The following is a 12,346-nucleotide window of genomic DNA, read 5'->3' as shown; positions in this document are numbered from 1 at the left end:
CCGAGTGCTCTGTTGGTCTTGAGGCTGTAAAATGGTGGCTGTGCTCTGTGCGTGATCAGCCACAGGGTGCTATTCACCAACAGTCAACCTAGACAAAAGCCATTCTCACACTCTTCTACATCAAACTGCACACTGACCATGCCAGAGAGCCTGAAAACCCTGCATATATTTGGATGAAGATGTGCTGTGGGATTCCTGGCTTGCATGCACTGCAACGCCCCGACGCTGGCCAACAGGTCCCACAGCGCTTAACTGCCTCTGTGGAATTGCTAATCATCCCAACTGTCACCAGAGAAGCACATGCTCCAAGCAGTGAGTCAGGCTACTTTCTCTGCACCTAGAAGAACCTGTAGCCCTTCAACCTATTCTGAATCAAACTTTAGTTGGGACTTACCACTGACGGCTGCTATCCCCAAGCCTTTCCACAGATGAGAAAGGCTCAGGACTGATACTTTTGTCCCACACTCTCCAGAAACAGGGGGAAAGTGAAGGGAGGGAAGAAGTAAATAGTAAATTTTCAGGACACCACAGACCCTAGAGACTTCAAGTCACCCGCAAAGCTCAACTGAGGACCAGCAGACCAACTGGACAAGGAGTAAATCACTTAGAACCAGAAACTGAAAACTGTGTCCACCCTCCTGCTGGAGACAGAAAATACCGAGAAGCTGGACTGGATATCAAGAGAGATGTTTCAGTTCAGTTTTCAGTTGATCGTTTATTGGTTTTATATACCACTTCTATTTGCCAGGCAAGTCAAAATGGTTTACAAACAAAACAAATCAAATAGAAGGAAAATAAGAACTCCATAATTTGATAGGAAAGGTGTGAGCAAAATCTAAATAAATAAATACAAACCCACATACACTCAAAGGACAGAGTCAATTCATTTATCCATTACAGTACAAGTAAAATCTCTTCACAAATAGCAGCCCAGTACAAGTAAAATCTCTTCACAAATAGCAGCCCAATAAAAATTCTCTTCCAGTCACAAGAACCAGGCCAGAGACAACTCTAAGAATCAAATGCAAGTTGGAAGAAGTAGGTCTTAAGAGAGGTCCTAAAAAGCAAATACACTCTTTTCAGCAGGAGAGGCTTGGGAAGCAAATTCCATAGTGCTGGTGATAAAAAGTAAAAAGCGCAGGAGCGAGTAGATTCCCACCTTGCTTTAGAGGGGGTGTGGAAAAACTAATCTGTAATCAAGTAAAGACTGCAAAGTGCGGGATAGTGAGTAAGGAATGATCAACTAGGTCAAATACAGAGGAGTGGTGGTATAGAGAATCTTGTGTCAAGGTGAGGATCTTAAATTTAATTCTGTATTCTACTGGTAGCCAATACAGGCACTGTAGGAGTGGTGTGACTCAATCATAGCGGGAGGCTTGGTAAAATGATACGAGTCATGAAAACATGACTGGCAAAGGATACTCCAGGACCGACTTGGGAAACACTGTTTTAGATTAGACTTGGTGATCTCTCCTTAGACAACATTACAGTAGTCATACTGTGCATTTATTTATTACATTTGTACCCCGCGCTTTCCCACACATGGCAGGCTCAATGTGGCTTACATAGCAACAATAAAAAAGAATTACAAAGTCGTAAGAAGAATATACAATTTGTAGTAAGTGTAATATTAATGGGGTTAACGGATAAGTAAATTGAACATAGGAGGAATTGGGTGCAGAAGGAAATGAGCATTAGGAGGTAGGCATAGGAAGATGGAGAGGAATAGATATGGGATAGGAATATGGATAATGGGAAACATGGTTGATGTATAACAATCATCGGTAAGAATCATATGGGCAGGCTTTAGTTAAGTTGAATTGTTAGGTTGCCTTTCTTGAAGAGATGGGTCTTCAATGCTTTGATTGTTCGTATGGGTCTTGGTAGAGCATTCCAAAGCTGGCTACCTCAACTTCTTCTCCGACTCAGGCGTCTTCTTCCCCGGTATCTCCAGGTCTCCTCCTCCTCCATCTCTTTCGTTGATCCCTCCCTGCCCGGCGTCGAAAGCACAGAACAGTAAGCAGAGCAAATCAGTATCAACCATGTTATGAATGGACACTGGCGGACTTAGGAAGAATCCATCTTAAGAAGATGAGAAATTTGAGAGGCAAACAATAGGGATTATCATTGACTCAGCACTAAGTACTTGAAAGAGGAAATAGGTATAACTTGTCTGTCAAATAGAACAAGGATCGCTGAAAGTAGAAATGGAGAGCCCATAATCCAGCTAGCCACTATCTTATCAGGATTCAGTACGAGATGTCAATTCTTGAGCCATAGGGCCACTTCATATGAGCAGCTTTGAAGAGATGAAAGGTTAATAGTAGAGGGATATGTGTACTGAACTAAGAGAAAATCATCAGCATACAGTAAGAACTAACATCAAAAGTCTGAATAGACAGAGGACTAACAAATAAGTTAAAAAGCGAGGGAGACAGAAATGAGCCCTGGAAAACCCCGCAGGTTAAGGTACATACAGAGGAACAGGAAGATGATTGTGTCATTTTAAAAGAGATTTTCAAGGAATGAAGCAAACAATTTGTGAACTGTTCTGGTTATACTCAGAGTGCAGATGCTGAAGCAGATTATGATCGATCAGTGCATTATGATCGATCAGTGGACAGATTAATGGAGTGGAGAAGTCACTTAACCCTCCACTGCCCCAGGTACAAATAAGTACCTGTATATACTATGCATGTAGTTGCAAAAACCACAGAAAGGCGGTATATCAAGTCCCATTTCCCTTTCCTCTAATAATACTATCAGCACAATCTTACCTTGTACCAAAGTGCAAGTGCAGCTCAATCAGAACAGTTTCCATGCTGAACCCAGATCTGAAGTCCGATTGTATCAGATGTAGGGCACTGACAACTTCAACATATGACTGACGCTCAACATATGATTGAAGCTGGAGATAAACTTAACTATTGAAAAAATAAATGGCAACAAGCCCAGAGATGCCACCTTCAGCTAGGGAAGAGGATCTACGGGTAAGTGGAATTCAACTGTGAGTGTGTGTTGGAGAAGGATTCAATTGAAGGAGCTCCAAAATGCTGATTGAGTTTGAAGAGAAGAAGGATGTGAGGGGATTAGCAGTATATTGGCGTGTATTGAGAAGGTTGCTTGGAGCTTCAATTTTAATAGCAAGCATGAATGAGGTGATATGATCAGACTGAGTTTTTTTTAGGAAGATAAAGAAGTTAGTCTATTGAAAGTAGAAAAAAGTTGTTTGGTTGAATTAGAAGTTTGCAATATTTGTTTAGACCTGCTCTATTTTGTTTATGGGGTCTCTTGGTTCCAAATCTATCTCTATAACGTTATACCAAGAGCAACTCAAATGTTGTTCTCACAGCGCGTGGTTGCCTTAATGTTTAAACTTCAATTAACTGGACCTCAATGCATCCACCCTTGGCATTTCACCTTCAGGTGAATGAGCCCTTTTATTACAAAAGAATGCCAAAGTTATAAATGGAGCTAATCCTATCACTGGTCCTTTATTTCTTTTTTATTTATCTACACTAAAAACTATTGGAAATCCTCTATCAGTCTCTGTGCAAATAACCACTCACTGTGAGAACAAAACACGTTAATGTTTATGAACTCTTATCTTAAACTGTTCTTCAAATACACTAACAATAAACTCTTTCCTGAGGATCCCAGCACTTCAATTGACCACCGTCCACGTACTTATCTCTTGCTCTGCTTGTATTTGCACTGCACTGTGATGCGTTTTCTTTGCAATCTGTTTAGCCTGTCCCAGCCGGCTGGTGCATTCCTAGCTGACTCCCAGTGCTGATTCCTCCTTCTGTAGATAAATACTGTGTTTATTTCTTCTCCTACACATCTGATCCTTCATATTCGTTTAGAGAAATAACTTTTTCACTGCTGGTTGATGGACAATCCCACAGGTTCTGGGATAGTAGGGAGCTACATAATGGAAGTAGTAGTTAAATACTCTATACTTAAAGATATATTAATCTACTTGTTAAATCATTTATATGCTGCCAATCCAAAGTCCCTGCAGCTTACAATATGAGCATACATGATCCACAAATATATAGTACATAAAACAAAAACATGACAAAAAAATAATACACGATTCAATATTCAAAAAGCTCTTATCCAAATATCACCACTACCTACTACCTGGATAAGGCTGCTGACTGAAATATTCAGCAGTACTATCCAAATAGTGTCAAGGCTAAGGACATTCAGAGGAACTATGCACATAGTGAAAGGGGAGAGTGTAGGCAGAGGCAGGATGGTCCCAAAACGTATTCAGATAGCAGCAAAATTCAGATAAAAGGCTGCTCAAAGTTATTTATTGCATTTGTACCCCACATTTTCCCACCTATTTGCAGGTTCAATGTGCCGTCAATAGTACCGTCAAAGGCGCTTGCCCAGTCGGGTAATAACAGATACAAGGTTGTAAAGTGATCGTATAAGTTATAATTGGAGGGTCAGAATGGATGAAGCTATCTGGATAGCACTTAAACAGCCACTATCTGGCTATCTGGATAAGTTCTGGAGCTGCTTTTTCCAGGTATTCAATGTCAGCCATTATTCAAATAGTAGCGCCGAATATGAAGGTATTTTTAAACCGCTGCAGCTTTTATTAAAAAAAAAAAAAAAAAAAAAGATAAGATGCTGACCACTGCGGCACAAACATATTAAAGTTATGTCACTATTAATCATATACCTGCCTAACGAACGCCTTAACTTGCAGGAACAACAATTTCAAAGTCCACATAACAGGTTGAAATAAGTCACATTAACATATAAATCTTAATTTTTTAATTTATGTATGACAGAAAAATCACACACTTGAAACATGTGTACCTCACTCTTAAGTGATGTTAATTGTTTGCAAAATTGTGTGTTCTTGCACAAACTAATCAACAAATTGAAAAAGGCACACTTACAATGTAATATAACGGTGCATTTCCCCTTACTGCCCCATTCACAGACACATATCTGTGTGATGGACTAGACAAAAACAGCAATGATAAAGTGTATCTCAGTAGGGTATGTGGACTGGTATGGTAGAGACAGCGAGTGTGAGATGTGAATAGTGACTGATGGTATATGTGAAGTATGAATTAATGTTAAATTGTATATATTTATTTACATGTAGCAAGTTTAGCAGTTTATTTCCAATTATGTGCACGTGTGGGGAGGGGATACGTTGGAACATCTATATATGTACGTGGAGGGAAGAGGTAGATTGGAACATTGGTGTGTGGGGTGGGAGAAATGTAGGTTTCTTTCCCATGTTACCCTGCACTCACTCAGTCCTTCCCATCCTTTAACTCGGTGATTCCCAAACCTGTCCTGGGGGAACCCCAGCTTGTTATGTTTTCAAGATATTCACAAGAAATATGCATGAGATATGCCTACCAAGAAGCAGTATATGCAAATTGATCTCATGAATATTCATTGCAGACATCCTGACAACTTGACCCCAACAAATTTGAGCCCACACTGCTCTTACTTTAACATTAGCAATTAATTTATATTCCACCGTATACCTTTTAGTTCAACGCAGATCACATGCTCTAAGATGACTGGACATTACCAGGAAATACAAAGCACTAGGAGTGGCCTAGTGGTTAGAGCACTGGTCTTGCAATCCAGAGGTGGCCGGTTCAAATCCCACTGCTGCTCCTTGTGATCTTGGGCAAGCCACTTAACCCTCCATTGCCTCAGGTACAAACTTAGACTGTGAGCCCTGCTGGGACAGAGAAATATCCAGAGTACCTGAATGTAACTCACCTTGAGCTACTACTGAAAAAGGTGTGAGCAAAATCTAAATAAATAAATAAACAAAGATTAGCTATTGCTGGACTACCATATTCTAACCAGTATAATTTAGAACACATTTTCTAAATAGATAGGTCTTTACCTGTTTACGAAACAGATTGTAATTAATCTCTAGACAATAATAAATCTTTAATAGCCTTATCCAAACAAACTGCTTGAAATGAAAAGAGTATCCAATAATCTACTTCTTAGATTCTTTAAAGGAGGAAAAGTATATGTCACCCCCTTACATTCTCCCCTATTCCCCTGTTATCACCCCTGGTTCTCGTTTCCTCCACAGTATACATGTTCAGGTCAGCAAGCCTCTCCTCGAACGCCTTGCTAGGCAAACCACATACCATTTTCATAGCTTTTCTTTGAACCACTTCCAGCCTTTTTACATCTTTAGCAAGATACGGCCTCCAAAACTGAACACAAGCAAATGAGGCCTCACCAACAACTTGTAGAGGGGCATCAACACCTCCTTTCTTCTACTGGTTATACCCTTCTCTATGCAGCCTAGCATCCTCTGGCTGCGGCCACCGCCTTGTCAAATTGTTTCGTCACTTTGAGATCCTCGGACATAATCACCCCAAGGTCTCTCTCCTGAGCTGAGCTTACCCAATCTCTCCCCTTCTATCTGGTACATCTCTTATATATTTTTGCACTCCAAGTGCATCACTATGAACTATGTACAAATCATTGATAAATGAGAAATCCAGGACAGGCCAAGAGGATCTCACACAATGCAGTCTTCCAGGGCGGGACCCGAATGGTCTAGTTCTTACTAGACAAAAAAAAAAAAAAAAAGTAGTAGTTAATTATGAATAAAATTAACCTTTTGTCTCTGCTACACCAATCCACACAAGCAGATGTGCTCAAGCAATATCTTAATGGGCGGGGGAAGACAAGGTCCCCTGAATCACTGCACTGCCAAAAGCTGCATCACCTCTGGCAATCTTGTAGTGTTTCACAAATTAATTCAGAGACAACCACATTGCTGCTCTACAGATATCCTCTGGTGCAAGCTTCTGCCCGAGTGGTTAAAAAAAAAAAAAAAAAAAGTGAGTCTGCCCACTCCCCTTTCACCGAGGGGCTTGGTGGAACCTGACAGGGAATTCATACCAGTGACAGTGAGGTTAGATACACCCACCTCCTGTAGTTGCCCCAAACTGAAAACCTCAATTCCAAGGGTCCTAGGAGGCTGCGGCCCCCTTTTCTGGAATTGTACCTTGGCCTCTGAGACCAAGGGTTGGTCAAGATCAATCTTCCAGATCCTTCACCAGCTTCTCTAAGTCCTCCCCGAACAGGAGCTAATCCTTGAAGGGTAGTTTGCTTGAACAAGCCTTGGAGGCCACATACTGGGTGGGTTGGCAGACCTCAGCCACAGACACTTCCACCACCACCACTACAGCGGTCAAAACGACACACGCACATGATCATAAAGGGCCTTGGATAGTAAAGGAGCCCCAACTCAGGAGATTCCAGGAGTTGCTGGACCCAGCACACCATTGTTCTAGCTCAGAGGTGGGCAACAACAGTCCTTGAAGGCCACAACCCAGTTGGGTTCTCAAGAGTTTCACATACAACAGAAGCAGGACATGCAAATCAATCTTGTGCATATTCATTGTGCACACAGACCTAATACCACAGGGCAAGGAAGTGAATGCTTACTTGAGGAACTACTCTACCTTCCTGATGTGGGAATGGTAAAATTAGGGTCTTACCTGATAATTTTCTTTCCTTTAGTCGCAGCAGATGAATCCAGGAACTGGTGGGTTGTATCCGTCTACCAGCAGGTGGAGATAGAGAAAGCCAAACTGAAGACATTAATACCAGACGGCCTGCCCCTCCATGTGTTATATATGTCATACCCAAAGCAGTAGAACTGAACAGTAAACCTTCCTCACAACCAAAAACTGCAAATCCACAACAAGAAACAAACGAAACTGCAACCAGAAAAAGAGACTGAATGAGTGTGTTCCAAACACAACTCTTATATGACTTTTTTTTTCTCTGTGTTCGTACATATTTACCATGTGTACCTGAAGAGCCTACGGCCCCAAAGAAAACTCCAGGCGAACCGCAAAATAAAGACAGCGCAAACGTGGCAACAAAAGCAGGGCAGGATCCCAGATTCATCTGCTGCAACTAAAGAAAATTATCAGTCAAGACCTAATTTTATCTTCCTTAACGTCAGCAGCAGATGATGACTCCAGGAACTGGTGGAATGTACCAAAGAAGATCATAAACAGGGTGGAAAGCCACCACCCTCTTGCGACACCACAGCTCCAAAACACGTGTCTGCACATGCCGCAACATCTACTCTGTAATGCTTTGAAAAAGCTGCCTGACAAATCTCTTCCAATATGCAAATGTGCCCCAAATCCCTCCGACACAGCCCGGTCATTCAAAATATACACCGAAAGAATGGCCTCTCATAAGCCATCGGGCAATGGTCACCTTAGAAGCTGCAGTACCCCCGACTGTAAATAGCAAAGTACAACGCTGCACACATCTAACAAGTGAAGCTGTGCAAACGTTGCTGGATAATCCTCCTGCCTAAAAGGCATAGAGGGACTGATTGAGATGAAAGATGGAAACGACCTTTGGTAAAAAGGGCACAACCGTACCTATTTGTAACACCCGCCTCCAAAACCTGGAGAAAGGGATCTTGACATGATGTCTGAATCTTTGATAATCGACGAGCTGATGCCATAGCCAACAAAAACACCCATTTTGAGAGTTGGATCCTTCTCTGAAGGTCAGCGCAGAGGCTCCAAATGGAGGCGCCTGAATAGCCCGAAGCACTAGACTGAGATACCAAAACAGACAAGGCCGGTAAAGATGGAAAGCCCCCCCCCCCCACCAAAGAAACAACCACGTCCGGGTGGGCTGCCAGAGAAGCACCAGACACCCCTCCCCTGAAACAAGAAAGAGCAGCCACATGAACCCGGAGGGAATTATAAGCCAAACCCTTCTGAAGTCTGTCTTGAAGAAAAGCCAGCATCTGGGACACAGTTGCAGTCAAAGGAGACCCCGCAAGCAAAGCACACCACATGGCAAAAGTATGCCTCCAAAGATGTCATCTTCAGCCAACCACCCCTGTCTCAACTGGCTTACTGCCCAGAACCCCAAACAGAAAAAAACAGGGAAACAGCCATCCACCACCTGCTGGAGACAGACATACTGACTAATGGAGGAGCTGGCCGTCTGGTATCAATGCCTTCAGTTTGGCTCCCTCTATCTTCACCTGCTGGTAGATGTATACAACCCACCAATTCCTGGACTACCGATGCTAAGGAACTTTGAAACACCAACACCCCCTTCTCCCCTGTATAATCTTCTTGGTCATTACGATGACCAGATAATCCCCCTCGAACCATAGCCTGTACAGCTCATTCCAGAGAAGGAGGATAAACCACTTCAGAAGCCTGGTACTGCAGAGAATGCCTTCTAGAGCCACCCTCCGCCAGTTCCATTTTTGAGAGGGCTCTGTGGAAGGGATAAACCTTGTTTGGATCCCCAAGACTCTGAAAAGTGGCTCCCATCTCAAGGCTCTGAGGGGTGTGGAGGCCGAATACACAGGGTCTTCAAAGAAGAGTTAATGAACTGCCCCAATCCTTCTTGCCTACACAGGCAAACCACTATGAAGTCCTCTTCTTTCACTAGAGGCAGCTCTCTGGGTGCTAGGAATGCCTCAGCTGAGAATCTGACCAATCCCATGGATCCTCCAGAGGAGATGCAGAGAGAGTATTCCAGACCCTCATCTGGGGTTCCTCCAGACACCCAGATTTGCCTCACAGGGAGAAGGACAGGCAGCAGCACCCCGCCCCCCACCCAACATCCCACCGCATGAAGGGTCCTCCTCGGCAATGGCCTGCCAAACACAGGCAATGAGGGCTAGCATCTACTCAGCCTCCTTAGCCCACGGCACTACTACTACTATTTAGCATTTCTATAGCGCTACAAGGCGTACGCAGCGCTGCACAAACATAGAAGAAAGACGGTCCCTGCTCAAAGAGCTTACAATCTAATAGACAAAAAAATAAATAAAGTAAGCAAATCAAATCAATTAATGTGAACGGGAAGGAAGAGAGGAGGGTAGGTGGAGGTGAGTGGTTACAAGTGGTTACGAGTCAAAAGCAATGTTAAAGAGGTTGGCTTTCAGTCTAGATTTAAAGGTGGCCAAGGATGGGACAAGACGTAGGGGCTCAGGAAGTTTATTCCAGGCGTAGGGTGCAGCGAGACAGAAGGCGCGAAGTCTGGAGTTGGCAGTAGTGGAGAAGGGAACAGATAAGAAGGATTTATCCATGGAGCGGAGTGCACGGGAAGGGGTGTAGGGAAGGACGAGTGTGGAGAGATACTGGGGAGCAGCAGAGTGAGTACATTTATAGGTTAGTAGAAGAAGTTTGAACAGGATGCGAAAACGGATAGGGAGCCAGTGAAGGGTCTTGAGGAGAGGGGTAGTATGAGTAAAGCGACCCTGGCAGAAGACGAGACGGGCAGCAGAGTTTTGAACCGACTGGAGAGGGGAGAGGTGACTAAGTGGGAGGCCAGCAAGAAGCAGACTGCAATAGTCTAAACGAGAGGTGACAAGGGTGTGGATGAGGGTTTTGGTAGAGTGCTCGGAAAGAAAGGGGCGGATTTTACAGATGTTGTAAAGAAAGAAACGACAGGTCTTGGCAATCTGCTGGATATGAGCAGAGAAGGAGAGAGAAGAGTCAAAGATGACCCCAAGGTTTCGAGCTGAGGAGACAGGGAGAATGAGAGAGCCATCAACAGAAATAGAAAATGGGGGGAGCGGGGAGGTGGGTTTGGGGGGGGGGGAAAATGAGAAGCTCGGTTTTAGTCATATTTAATTTCAGGTGGCGTTGAGACATCCAGACAGCAATGTCAGACAAGCACGCTGAAACTTTGGTTTGGATGCAAGGTGAGATATCAGGGGTAGAAAGGTAGATTTGGGAGTCATCAGCATAGAGATGGTAGGAAAAGCCATGGGATGAGATTAATGAACCAAGGGAAGAAGCCCCATTCCCCAGAAGATAAACTGGACTAGCAGTGGAACCATCCCCCACCACAGCCCCAGCTGCTGCCAGAATGCTGTGAACCAATCTGTGGTTCCTCTCGTAGGTATGGAGGGGTTTTTTTTTTATAAAGAGGCTCTCTTTCAACAGCAAAAGCTTACTTTTACTTTTTTTTTTAAGGCAGGAAATTGCTGTTGGAGCCAACAAACCCCCGGCAGAAAGAGGGGGTTCACAAGGGGAGGGACCTAGCACCACCCCATAAAACCCCCAGACCAGGGACGCCTCAACCCCAGCAGCTCAACTTGACCCCAGGGACAGGCTAGGGAGCCATCTCAATCCAGAGCTGCACAGATATAAAGAATACTGAAATTAAAGCTGCTGCACAGGACCAGGTATGGCAGACCTATACCGTTCTCTCTATCGCCACCTGCTGGGAGGAGAACATAACCCACAAGTCTCTGGATTGATCTGTGGGGCACTATGGAAAAAAGGTTTGTACAAGTTCCAGGAGGAAAATGCCACAGTCTGTTATTGAGATAGACATGGGGGGGAAGACACCGCTTGCTCCAGGATTGGTAGAATGGAACGTTGCTACTAACTGGGTTTCTTGGCCACTGTTGGAAGCAGGATACTGGGCTAGATGGACCATTGGTCTGAACTAGTATGGCTATTCTTATATTCGTATACCACACTGAGGGTGAGATTTGCTCAAGTATGCTGCTGTGCTCGTGCTTTATGCAGTGAGACCTATTTACTAATAAAATGGGATCTGAGGTTAAGGTGCATTAAAGTAGAACAGTTTATAAACTGAACCAGTGTTTCACTTATAAAGATTTAATTTATTAACATTTATAAATCTGTAGAAAAACATTAAAAATTTATTTTACTCTTGGTCTTTTAGTATCGTCTAAAGAACACCAGTGGTCAAATTAGTTTTTATGGCAGGGCTCAACAAACCTCAGGTGCCATGTCACCACCACGACGACAGCAGCAGTATTGAGGCTGCATAAAAGATGACAAGCATGGAGGATACACCAAATTTTACTGCTAGGTACCCACTCCTAGTTTTGTCCTCTTTCTCCCATCTGGCTGGTACCTCTAAATGGAATGTTGATGGTATTAAATGGAGGTTGACAAGGGAGCAGGTGGGAAAGGAAAGGAGACTGGATTTGATATACTGCTTTTCTGTGGTTACAACCAAAGCGGTTTGCATATTATATACAGGTACTTATTTTGTACCTGGGGCAACGGAGGGTTAAGTAACTTGCCCAGAGAGACAAGAAGCTGCAGTGGAAGAGGAGTGCTAGAACTTAGATTGTGCTGATGCTAGGGCTAAGAAGATAGGGTGGCAAATCAGCAATAACCAGAGGCTTGGGGGGGGGGGGGGGGGGGGATGATGTGGACAATGGCCAGAGGCTGAGGCATGTAAAATATTCCAATCATTTATGTCTGGCTCCTACAACCTAAGAAAATTTGTTGAGACCTATTTTTATGGGCATCACTGGATTTTTTATACAGTA

General features: G+C 43.6%; 1 protein-coding gene across 9 annotated transcripts in view; it reads right to left on the bottom strand.

Moving 5' to 3' along the window:
• HNRNPR (heterogeneous nuclear ribonucleoprotein R) overlaps positions 1 to 12,346 on the bottom strand; it is an 87,033-nt gene that overhangs the window by 33,195 nt on the left and 41,492 nt on the right. The gene's annotated exons all lie outside the window — the stretch shown is intronic.

Source organism: Microcaecilia unicolor, chromosome 11, assembly GCF_901765095.1.
Source record: "Microcaecilia unicolor chromosome 11, aMicUni1.1, whole genome shotgun sequence".
NCBI classification, from domain to species: domain Eukaryota; kingdom Metazoa; phylum Chordata; class Amphibia; order Gymnophiona; family Siphonopidae; genus Microcaecilia; species Microcaecilia unicolor.
This window is presented reverse-complemented; position numbering and strand designations above follow the sequence as displayed.